The sequence below is a fragment of the Hyperolius riggenbachi genome, chromosome 5, assembly GCF_040937935.1.
Source record: "Hyperolius riggenbachi isolate aHypRig1 chromosome 5, aHypRig1.pri, whole genome shotgun sequence".
Taxonomy (NCBI): Eukaryota; Metazoa; Chordata; class Amphibia; order Anura; family Hyperoliidae; genus Hyperolius; species Hyperolius riggenbachi.
Window position 1 is genome coordinate 176,267,343 of NC_090650.1, and position 12,511 is coordinate 176,279,853.

Here is a 12,511-nt window from a genome sequence, read left to right on the forward strand (position 1 = left end):
GGCCCTGACTTGGGAATTGCCCTAGGTTCCATAGGGGTTCTTGATAGTTCTCCATGTGAGCCTAAGGGGCATTCTGACCTATGGGGATCTCTTTGGAGCTTCAAGGTGTTCTGGGAGGTCTCTGAGAAAACTTGTCCTGGTGCCTTGGACTGGTTCAACAGTGGGTTTTGTGTTGGTAAAGACAGTACCGGTGGGCATTGCAAAGGCTTTGGCGTTTCTGAACGGTTCCTGGAAGGCGGTGGGTATCGCTCAGGGAGTTTCGGAGGGCTTTCTTCTGGAAATCATGGTTCTGATGGGTGTCACACTGGGGCTTGTAGTACTGATGGGCATGGTTCTGTAGGTTCTGGTTCTGATGGGTCCAGTCTTGTGGGGACTGATTCTGGAGTTCGGTCTTGCCGGGCTGTCCCGGTCATCATGAATTATCAGTCAGACTGTTTTGTTGGGAATTTCAGTTTTGAAAAGCGTCTGGAATCCGCTTTTAAAGGCGGGGGTACTGTAATGATCGCTGCTGCAGCAGCTATTACTGGAAGTAGTAGTGCTGCAGCTCAGGCAGTTCTGATCTATTTCCATGCAAGCTGCATAGCTTTGTCTGTCTTTCCCTGCTGTCAGCTTGTGACTGATTATCATTCACCTGTGTGGGAATCTGCATGTCTGCTCCCATTGGATGACCTCAGTATAAAGATCTGCTTCCTGCAGGGTTTCCTTGGGTTTTCATAGCTTCAGCTTAAGCCTGTCTTGCTGTCGCTTTAGCCCCCGATCGTGTTTCTTGTTATAAAGATACTTTGCTGGTCTTTGCATCATATATTGGTTCATTGCCAATATATATGCATACCAGCACGTTTATTATTTTTCTTGTATTTGTGTTACGTTAATACATCAGTGTCGCTGATGTATACGTACACGAACTGTTTATATCCTGTGTGCAGTTAGTCAGCTTTCCAGCACGTTTTGGTAGGTTGCGCGTACCGTGACCACCCGTGCTGAGGTAGTTACCCTGCTCCTGGTTCTGTTTGTGGATTGCGTTCATCTCTGCGAAGAGATAACGAATCCTTCTGAATCCTGTTCTGTTACTGTTTGTGGATTGCGTTCATCTCTGCGAAGAGATAACGAATCCTTCTGAATCCTGTTCTGTTACCGTTTGTGGATTGCGTTCATCTCTGCGAAGAGATAGCGAATCCTTCTGAGTCCTGTTCCCTGTGTTACTCCATTCCTAGTCAGCGTTCCTGCTTATGTCATATATCGGTTCATTGCCGATATATACATATGTTAGTCAGACGTTACAAATAGTTTCATTGATAGCTGTAATTGTAATACGCTAGGAAAACATACTTATTGTATATTTATCTGTGTTACGTTCATCTATCTTAATCCTGCTATTTTCTGACTGTCCTGTCCTGTCTTTGTGAGGCACGCCATCACCGCATCGCATTGGCTGCCTCATTCCAGTCTGTCTGGTTTTGGACGCTTGCTGTCGCTAAGTAGCCGCTAGCTAGCAAGCGTTCATTCTGTCTACCTGTCCTGATCTCCTCAGTTCTGGTTTATGCGCTCAGCGCTACTTTGCGCTGAGACGTTATAACGAAAGCATTGTTTGTGGCTGTCAGATCTGCACCGGCTCTGTGCGCCACAATCTCCTATTGGAGTCAGTCCTCCCCTCCACTATACTAGGGATAGCCTGTTTCCTTGTGCTAGTGTGTGTACCTCCTCCATGTCAGCTCATGCGTTGCATGCTGACTGTGGAGAATACACCACCAAGCCTCACAGTGGATAAGCTATATAGCAAAAAGGAGCAAGATTGCTTCCAATAGACACAAACTAGCAAATAAGCAATGTACACAATGTTCTCCTACCCAGTCCTGCAACTACTGCATGTGGGGGCTCCTATCCTCCTGCGTCCCTTTATGCGTTACGTGACAACCTGTCACTTCTCCAGAAGATAGAGTAAGGGAAATATTGTTCCCTCTTAAGTACGCGAACTGCCCGCCTCATCTAATCTAACTTCCGCTTGCCAGCAATCTTCCAATGACGCTAATCTAACTTCTGCATACCTGCAGCATCAGTGTTCTCCCCAGGGCCATTTACCAGGGCGGGCCGCCCGGCTGATCTCCTCTGAGCGCCCGGCTGATCTTCTCTGAGTGCCGGGGTGAAATTATCCCGTTCTGTGTCGCTCATTAGTGAGCAGCGCGGTTGTATCATTGCAGCCAGCCGCTGTCACTCAGGGACACTGCCTCCGCCCTCCTCCTCAGCTCCCGGCAGTTGTATGGAGGGGCGGGGAATGCAGCTGAGATCACACACAGCTTAGCTGAGCAGGAGATCAGAGAGGAAGCGCGGCTCAGTTCTCTGTGGAATGTTTAGCCAGAAGCTCTCCTCCTCCTCTCACCGTATTCATCCTGCTGCCAGCCGTTGTGTATTTGTGAGTTTCACCGACTTCTGCTAATGGAGGAGGGGGGTATCTAACGCAGACCCTCCCGCCAGCTAAAACTTCAAGATGCTTAACCCTTTCACCCCCTGATTATCCTGTCCCGTGACTGTGTCACCTGGTCTCTGATTCTTGCCAGACTAGACTGGTCTGAGGGGGGAGAGTGAGACGCTGTACTGACAGCCACGGACTCATACAGGGCAAAGGCAGGCAGACATAAAGAGTGATTAGTGAGGTACCCTGGCCCCTTGACAGCCACATAGCCAGCAATATCCCTTGTAACTGAGTGTTGTTACAACCAGCAGCCAGGTTTGAAAATGAAACTACTAAGATTTTTTCCCATGTTTCCTATATACATGGGTGGTATAAGAGGGGATATCTGGTGCCATAGCATGATATTGATAAGCTGCCTGCTTATCAATATGCTATGGCCCAGAAATCCTCTTTCCCATACTGGGACCACCCATGTATATAGGAAAAGCTGCTAGTTTCATTGTCAAATCAGCAGAAGGGTGGTTAGAACTTTAAAGACACTTTACCTGTTAAAAGAAAATGGCCAGCTACTTACCTGGGGCTTCTTCCAGCCTCTTAAATTGTTCTAATGCCTTGCAGTCATTCCGCGCTGCTGCTTTGTACCTCTGTGATTCCCCTTTGAATGCTGCATGCATGGCCACAACGTGTCATTCGCCTCCTCCTCATCACATTCCCGTGACCGGCAGCGTTCTGCACTTCGGGGTAACGAAAAATCGCTACTGTGCATAGGCAAAATGCTCCTGGCCACGGCAGCATGATCGCGTTGGTGCGAGGCTAAGGAACAGAGCAGCGTGGAATGGCGATGAGGGCAGCAGGAGGACTTTAAGGGGCTAGAAGAAGCCCTGGGTAAATAACTAGCCTAATTTTTCTTCAATTAAATATCCCTTTAAGAGATTCCAGTACGGAACCTAGCCTGTCAATTTTATGGGGGGGGGGGGGCACGTTGGCGATAACCCACCTAGTGGCAATCAGCATGACCATCCCCACCTGGCTGATTTTTCATGCCACCCGGCTGGAAAACAATTCTGGGAAGAACACTGAGCATGAATGTGTGCGGCCACATCATCAACGACGCTCATCCGTGGCTGCGCCTCCCTCTCTATTATCAATTTGTGGGATTATGCAAAGTGTTGTGATTGCAGGCCAGGGGAGAGAACAATAAAGTTGATTGAAAGCACTTTTAGCAAAAAACAATAAATCAATACATTTCAAGTATTATATTAAGTTAATCATCAATTTGGATGCCTTAGAAAACAATTATATACAATCACATATATTTTATACAGCAAGAGTAAAAAAGTATTAGCAGAGTCAAGACACACACACAGTCCGTCATTGCGATTACCATAATCTTATTGTTATCTATTGGCTAATTAGAAGAAATTATTTGAAACAACATTAAGGATGGCATATAGGAATAGTAGGAATAGGAATACAGTACATATACCCAGGCTCCCAACACTATCTAGTGGTAAGAATCCATGTTTTTATATTCATTTGGGTCGGGCGACTGCATGGAGGTGCATCTAAGACGGGTGTCAAACTCAAAAAGACAGAGGGACGAAAGTTAAAACTTAAACCAGGTCGAGGGCCGACAGCCATATTTATACTCCCTCCCCCCCCTCCCTACCATTTGTGATCACACAACACCACACAATTTGCACCGCATGTTATAACTGTGGTGCAAAAAAATTTGTTAGGTTAACCAGGCATAGCTGCCCAGAGTAAAGGTTAGCCAGGTATGTGCCACCAGTGTAGGTAGCCAGGCATAGGAGCCCCAGAATAGGTAGCTAAGCATAGCAGGTGCCCCAGTATAGTTATCCAGACATAGGTGCCCCAATATAGGTAGCTAGGCATAAGTAGGTGCCTCAGTATAGGTAGATAGGCAGTAGGTAGGTGTCCCAGTATAGGTAGCTAGGCATAGGTAGGTGCCTCAGTATAGGTAGGTAGGCGCCTCTGTATAGGTAGCCAGGCAATAGGTAGGTGTGCCAGTATAGATAGGCAGGCAATAGGTAGGTGTGCCAGTGTAAGTAGCTAGGCAATAGGTAGGTGCCTCAGTATAGATAGCTAGGCAATAGGTAGGTGCCTCAGCATAGGTAGCCGGGCATAGGTAGGTGCCTTAGTATAGGTAGCTAGGCATAGGTAGGTGCCTCAGTATAGGTAGCTAGGCATAGGTAGGTGCCTCAGTATAGGTAGCTAGGCATAGGTAGGTACCTCAGTATAAGTAGCCAAGCAATAGGTAAGTGCCCTAGTATAGGTAGCCAAGCAATAGGTACGTGCCTCAGCATAGGTAGCCACTAGCCAGGCAATAGGTAGGTGTGCCAATATAGGTAGCCAGGCAATAGTAGGTGTGCCAGTATAGGTAGCCAGGCAATAGGTAGGTATCCCAGTATAGAGAGCCAGGCTATAGGTAGGTGTCTCAGTATAGGTAGCTAGGCTATAGGTAGGTACCTCACTGTAGGTAGACAGGCAAAAAGTAGGTGCCCATGTATAGGGAGGTAGGTGACCCAGTAATAGCTCGCTGGCTGTTGCACTCACCGATGCGGTGGGTGGTGGCAGTTCTGCATTCTGCACACCAGCGTGAGCCCCGCACTGGAGAATGATACAGAAGAACTGTGTGTCCCTGCCTGCTGGCACGCGTATACAGGAACTTCCTGTATATGCGCCTCAGCTGCCAGGGATACACAGCTCTCCAGTGCGGGGGTCACGCTGGTGTGCAGAACTGCCACCACCCACCGCACCAGAGAGGACAACGGCCCACGGTGAAGAGAGGAGGGAGTGAGATGGGCCATCATCGGGAGGTGACAGGTGGCAGAGCAAGTCGGGAGGCGGAGCAGGTGAGTGATAGAGCGTAGCAACGCTCTATCAACTCAGGCGAGGATGATGGGTGGGACGGGGTGGACCCTCTAGCGTGGCTGCGGGCCAGCTTTGAAAGCGCCGCAGGCCACAGCTAATGTTAATTTAAAAAGTAGCAGTGGGCTAAGTTTTCTGGCGCTGTGGGCCAAATTTAGCCCGCGGGCCAGAGTTTGACACATGTGATCTAAGATGATTTAGTTATACATTGAATAAATAATAATATAAATAAAATACATACATATATGATATAATATAATCATATAGATTATACTTGTGCTATTAATTATAAATTTGTGAAAATACATATGTGTATCTCTTAACATATTTTATTGAGTAAAGTGCAGTGCATTAAAGGGACTCCGAGCAGTGCAGAAACTATGGAAAGATGCACATCATTTTAAAGCTCTCTTTCTCCTTTTTCCAATGATATATAAACCGCCACCCTACGCCTTTTAGTTTTCGCTATTTTCGCAATTGAAATTGCCGCGGCCGCGATTTCGATCGCGAAAATAGAGAAAACTAAAAGGCGTAGGGCGAAGATTTAGGTGTCATCAGAAAGAGGAGAAAGAGAGCTTTAAAATGATATCCATCAAGCCATAGTTATATTGTATTACACAGGGCGACTTTTTGTCAAAGTCAGCAGCTGCATTCAGCAGAATGGAGCTGCTGACACTGGGGAAAGTGTCGTCCTGTGTAATACAATATAACTATGGCTTGATGGATATCATTTTAAAGCTCTCTTTCTCCTCTTTCTGACGACACCTAAATCTTTGCCCTACGCCTTTTAGTTTTCTCTATTTTCGCGATCGAAATCGCGGTCGCGGCAATTTCAATCGCGAAAATAGCGAAAACTAAAAGACGTAGGGTGGTGGTTTATATATCATTGGAAAGAGGAGAAAGAGAGCTTTAAAATGATGTGCATCTTTCCATAGTTTCTGCACTGCTCGGAGTCCCTTTAATAAAAAGTGCAATTTTTCAAAATTGTGCAAAAAAATGCTCGTTTTGATTCCTTTTTCTTCTGAAAGATCCTATTATTCCCTGTAAGTAAATCACAGTCTCAAAGAAAAGAAGGGGATAAGTCCCCACATAACTAGAGCGCCACAAAAAACTGTGTCCATTATTAAAAAAAAACTTGAAACCACTCTCCAACAACCATCAAAGTGCCAGTGCTAGAAGCCAAACACACAACAGATTGTTTGCCGTACTCACCACAGCAAAAGTAACATATAAGAGAGAAAGACCTGTAGTCCAGAATACCATTAGCACCTACATGCAGTCCAACATAACCAAAGATAGTCCAATATGCTCACAATTGCTAGGTACCCAATTGGGGGTTTGGTTAAAATTAAGATTACAAAAGCATGTGTCTACAGTCAAATTAGCAAAAAGAGATATAGAACGAGGGAAGACAATTGCAACTGTAGCAGCACGTGCCTCTTATGCTCATAAAAATTCCTTGTCTGGATGGCGTTTTTGTGGGCTAGAACAGAATAAGCAGAGAATCCGCCGGGTAACATCACCACCAAACTATTGAAGGCTGAGATGAGGTGGATTCAATCTTTGCAGAGTAACGGCTGATTCACACTACAAGAGCTTTTTAAGAACTAGTGATTTGAATTTGAAAAGCTCTTGCTAGTGCAATGCTATGGGGGATTTTTACAAAATCACATTGCCCCAGTGTGAACACACACATCGGATAACAATAGCAAGAGCTTTTAAAATCACAAAACGTTTATAAAAGCTCTTGTAGTGTGAACAAGCACTCAGAGTCCAGCAGGGCTCGATGAGGAAAATGGTTGTGGAAGTTTTCTCCCACAATGAACTAACTATTCATCTATTTAATTCATTTTTCCCTTCTCTCTTTGTTTTTCTCTGTTTTGCTTTATATGTTTGTTTGTTTCTCACTTTGTACAGCGCCACGAAATATGTTGGCACTTTATAAATCAATAATAATAATATTGATTTTAGAACTTCTTATCCAAACCCCCAATTGGGTACCTATGAATTGTGAGTATATTAGACTGCATGCAGGTGGTGATGGTATTCTGGACTATAGGTCTTTCTCTTTTACATGTTACTTTTTGCTGTGGTGAGTACGGCAAACAGTCTCTTGTGTCTTTGGCTTCTAGCACTGGCACTTTGTTTGATGGTTGTTGGAGAGTGGTTTCAAATTTTTAATAATGGACACGGTTTCTTGTGGCACTCTAGTTATGTGGGGACTTATCCCCTTCTTATCTTTGAGACTGTGGTTTACTTACAGTATATATTTTATTTCACAAAGGTGTACATTCAAACAGTGAATAATAGGATGGAGTTTTCAAAAGAAAAAGTAGGAAGTTTTGAATCAGGATACCATTTTTTGGCTAACTTGAAAAAATAAGAGTAAGCAAGCTTTCGGCTGTATAGCCTTCGTCGGGCTTCAATCCTGTTTGCTTACAAACTGATGGAATAGACAGCTATATACCGTATTTTTCGGCATATAAGGCGCACTTTTTCTTTCCCCAAACAGGGGGGGAAAAGTGGGTGCGTCTTATATGCCAAAGATACAAAAAAATGGGTGCAGGGTGCGCAGGGAAGCTCTTACCTGTCCTGCCGCGGCGCTCCTTTCCCCCTTCTCTCCAGCTACAATCCTCTTCTCCCTCTGGAAGTCAAGTTCGCTGAAGCTGCTACCGCCGCTGGGTCATGCATGCTGACGTCATGCATGACGCGGCGCACGTGCAGTGAAGAGGGGGAAGGAGGCGGCCAGCGAGAAGGACCCAGCGTGTAGCGGCAGGGGGCGGCTTTCCGTGAGGTGCATGGAAGGGGATTGCGATGCGCATAAACTATCGGTAACATGCCGCTGATGTACCTATCTTTATTTTCATCACAGAAGGAACAGAGGACCCAGAGGCGGCAGCAGCTTCACCGAACTTGACTTCCAGAGGGAAAAGAGGATCGCAGCTGGAGAGAAGGGGGAAAGGAGCGCCGCGGCAGGATCAGGTGTAGTATTGATGGTGTTGTAGTGTTAGTATAGTGTAGTGAAGTGAATTGAAGTGGTGTGTTATGTTAGTGCAGGATAGTGTTGTGAAATGTATTGAAGTGGTGTGTTGTGTTAGTGCAGGATAGTGTAGTGAAGTGTATTGAAGTGGTGTGTTGTGTTAGTGCAGGATAGTATAGTGAAGTGTATTTAAGTGGTGTGTTGTGGTAGTGCAGTAATAGTGTAGTGAAGTGTATTGAAGTGGTGTGGTGTGTTAGTGCAGGATAGTGTAGTGAAGTGTAGTGTTAGTGCAGTGTTGTGTAGTGAATTGCTATGTAGCTTAGTTGGTAGGGCAGCAGGGGATAGTGTAGTGTAGATAGAGTAGGTTAGAGACAGTTTTAGGAGGTGAAAGGTCCATAAGATGCCCCTGCCTTGCAGACGCACCTAGGTTTAGTTACCCTATATACTCACAAGCAAGCCGACCCGTATATAAGCCGACCCCCCAACTTTTTCCTGAAAAACCAGGAAAAAATAATTGACCCTCATATAAGCCAGGGGTAGGAAATGCTGGCCGTGTGATCCCCCTCAGTGTGTCCCAGTATAGTTAGTATAGTGGCCAGTATGGGTAGGTAGTGCCCAGTATAGCTAGTGAAGTGCCCGGTATAGCTAGTATAGTGCCCGGTATAGCTAGTATAGTGCACAGTATAGGTAGTATAGTGCTCGGTATAGCTAGTAAAGTGCCCCAGTATAGCTAGTATAGTGCTCGGTATAGCTAGTATAGTGCCCCAGTATAGCTAGTATAGTGCTCGGTATAGCTAGTATAGTGCCCAGTATAGCTACTATAGTGCCCAGTATAGCTAGTGAAGTGCCCGGTATAGCTAGTATAGTGCCCAGTAAAGCTAGTATAGTGCACAGTATAGGTAGTATAGTGCCCCAGTATAGCTAGTATAGTGCCCGGTATAGCTAGTATAGTGCCCAGTATAGCTAGTATAGTGCTCGGTATAGGTAGTATAGTGCCAGGTATAGCTAGTATAGTGCCCAGTATAGCTAGTATAGTGCTCAGTATAGCTAGTATAGTGCACAGTATAGGTAGTATAGTGCTCGGTATAGCTAGTATAGTGCCCCAGTATAGCTAGTATAGTGCTCGGTATAGCTAGTATAGTGCCCCAGTATAGCTAGTATAGTGCTCGGTATAGCTAGTATAGTGCCCCAGTATAGCTAGTATAGTGCCCAGTATAGCTAGTATAGTGCTCAGTATAGCTAGTATAGTGCTCAGCATAGGTAGTATAGTGCTCGGTATAGCTAGTTTAGTGCCCAAGTATAGCTAGCATAGTGCTCGGTATAGCTAGTTTAGTGCCCAAGTATAGCTAGTATAGTGCTCGGTATAGCTAGTTTAGTGCCCAAGTATAGCTAGTATAGTGCTCGGTATAGCCAGTTTAGTGCCCTAGTATAGTGCCCTCGCCTCACCAAACTCCCCCCCCCCCCCCCCCCCGCGGCCGCCGCTGCTATTAGCTTACTGTGCGGCTTCCTCTATTCCCCTCTCCGTCTCCCGGTATGTAGATAGTTCACAGCAGCTCCCTCCACGGAAGCTGCTGTGTGATGACAGGAAGCTGGATGCAGAGCGGTTTCCTGTAACGGCGATGTGTATCGCCGTTACTATGGAAACCACTCTGCCTCCAGCTTCCTGTCATCACACAGCAGCCGCCGTGGAGCGAGCTGCTGTGAGCTATTTACATGCCGGGAGACGGAGAGGGGAATAGCGGAAGCCGCACAGTAAGCTAATAATAGCAGCGGCGGACACGGGGCAGGGGGGGAGGCGGCCTTTCAAAACGAGACTCGCAAGCAAGCCGACCCCCAACTTTTTGCCTACTTTTGGGGGTCAAAAATTCGGCTTGCTTGCGAGTATATACGGTATTTTTTTTTTTCCCCTCCAAACTTAGGTGCGTCTTATATGCCGAAAAATACGGTACTTGCAACATCAAAAGGGGATACTGTACATAGATTTTTTTCAAGCATAAATATGTGTCATTATGATGCCTTAAGTGAAACAGAACATCTAAATGGGTGAGAGATTGTTAGCTGACTCTTTGGGCCATATTCTATTGCTGAACTCTCCAGCGCTAAGCACTGGCGAGTTCTTAACTTAGGCAATGGGGGCATCGCCTAATCTTATTAAACTTTAGACCCCCCCCAGGTGGAAAAGAACTCGCTTGGGCAATATTGTAAGAGTGAACAGAGGCGCCAGCAGGATAAAACGTTCTAAAAGGCTTAAAATCCCTCAGGAGGTGGTGGTGGACTCGCCTCCCCGAAGCAGACAAGATACCATCAGTTTTATGACAACAGGTTTATTAATATACTCCAAAACAAACAGTGCAACGCGTTTCATGGGTATGTTCCCGCTTCCTCAGGCAATAAACAGATAGGAGTACACAGTATAGTCTCAAGGTCACGAATAGCGCCTCTGTGATCACAGAGGTGCTATTCGTGACCTTGAGACTATACTGTGTACTCCTATCTGTTTATTGCCTGAGGAAGCGGGAACATACCCGTGAAACGCGTTGCACTATTTGTTTTGGAGTATATTCATCTTTTAATCCTGAGTGAGGACAGGTCTAATCTCCTCGCCTGCCTATACAGTGGTTATCTAGGAGGTAACCCACGTCTGTGAGTATATACATTATATACTTTTCATGTCCAACCCCTTGTTTTGCATACTACACTATATTGGGCTCTCTGTATTTCTTTTGTCTTTATCGCTTGGGCAATATAATCGCCCAGCGAGTTCTTAACACAGTATCCAGTTATCTTTTGCATGCCTCCGGGAAGCGATGCTTCCCGGCAGACATGAGCGTTAGCTTAGACCTGCAAAAAGCAGGTCTGAACCAGCTAACGCACGTCGCCGCCGCAGCATCTGGGGGTCTCCTTTAATAAGTTTTAGAAGCCTCCACGTAACTCTGCCAGGCACCCCTGTAATTATACATACTGCCGCCTATCACCCGACGCCTCTCGCCGCAAAATCCGTTGCGTAATTACAGTGTATCTAACACTGTAATGACTGTCCGCATAGGAGCCCGGGCAAAGCATCTTTGAATCTGCAGCCGGGGATCCCCATTGGTCCGCTGTCTGAGCCATTTTATTGGTTCAGACAGCGGACCAATGGGGAGCCCTGGCTGCAGATTCAAAGATGCTTTGCTTGGGCTCCTATGTGGACAGTAATTACAGTGTTAGATACACTGTAATTACGCAACAAATTTTGCGTCGAGAGGCGTCGAGTGATCAGCGGCAGTATGTATAATGACAGGGGTGCCTGGCAGAGCTACGTGGGGGGCTTCTAAAGTGTGCGACGACCCGACAGAGAACTCTGGGGGTCTCCTTATTAAAGAAAACCCCCAGATGTTGCGGCGGAAGATAGCAGCGGATGTTCGGCGTTTGTGCATGTGTGGGGAGTAAGGCCGTGGTGCTGAAGGACAGCACCACAGTGTAAACTTCACTTCCCATTGCCCGGTAAAAGGGAGCATCGCTCAGGCTTTCGAATGAATAATGCTTCCTAACAAACGGCAATTGCGCGAAGGATATGGGCAATAGGATTTGCCGGTAATCCTCGCGCGATGGCAAGGTGATAAGTAGCTCGCATCTGCAAGCTACTTATCACCTTGAATAGGATATGGCCCTTTGTTTACACAACACTCACAGAATTGGGAGTCAGACTGTCACAGAGGCATCGTAAATTCTGAGTTCCCAAGTTTAGCTATATAGGCTGAGAAAGAGTTATGGCATTAAATACCCTTGGCCTCATACCAGTATAAAAAGATTTTGTCCTTATTCAAGCCTTTGTCCACAGCTTTGAACCAATTTATACATTTTGTTTCTGCTATTAAAGTGAACATCCAGACTAAAAATCGACTCAGCAGCACTGAAAAGGCTTTGTGTTTCTTTAACAGTTTCACAGCATCAGAACTTTGTTTCTCTTATACAAGCCTCATTTTTAGCTGCACAGAAGAAAACTGCCCGGGCAGTTTTCCCCTTCTGCTGTGCAAAGCATGATGGGATTTCTGATGTTGTTGTTCTCGTTCTGCTGTTTTGGTGCAATTTTTTTTTTTTTACATTTTGAATTTGACATTTGAAGCCTAGTGCGCGTAACTGGGAGGGGTTATCAGGACACTGGACAGTTGGAACTGTGTCTCATGCTCCCTGTCACCTCCTTTCAACCAAAAAGATGGCTGCCCCCATGACAAAGATGGCAGCCCCCA

At 46.0% G+C, this 12,511-nt stretch overlaps 1 protein-coding gene and 1 long non-coding RNA gene across 15 annotated transcripts in view; one reads left to right on the forward strand and one right to left on the reverse strand.

Moving 5' to 3' along the window:
- CTNND2 (catenin delta 2) overlaps window positions 1-12,511 on the reverse strand; it is a 2,713,436-nt gene that overhangs the window by 1,516,032 nt on the left and 1,184,893 nt on the right. The window lies entirely within an intron of this gene.
- The window catches only part of LOC137518500 (uncharacterized), a 226,095-nt gene that overhangs the window by 211,579 nt on the left and 2,005 nt on the right, over window positions 1-12,511 (forward strand). Inside the window, exon 3 of the long non-coding RNA XR_011020840.1 lies at window positions 8,175-8,284. This is a non-coding gene — a long non-coding RNA (uncharacterized lncRNA). The remainder of the gene's footprint in view (window positions 1-8,174; window positions 8,285-12,511) is intronic.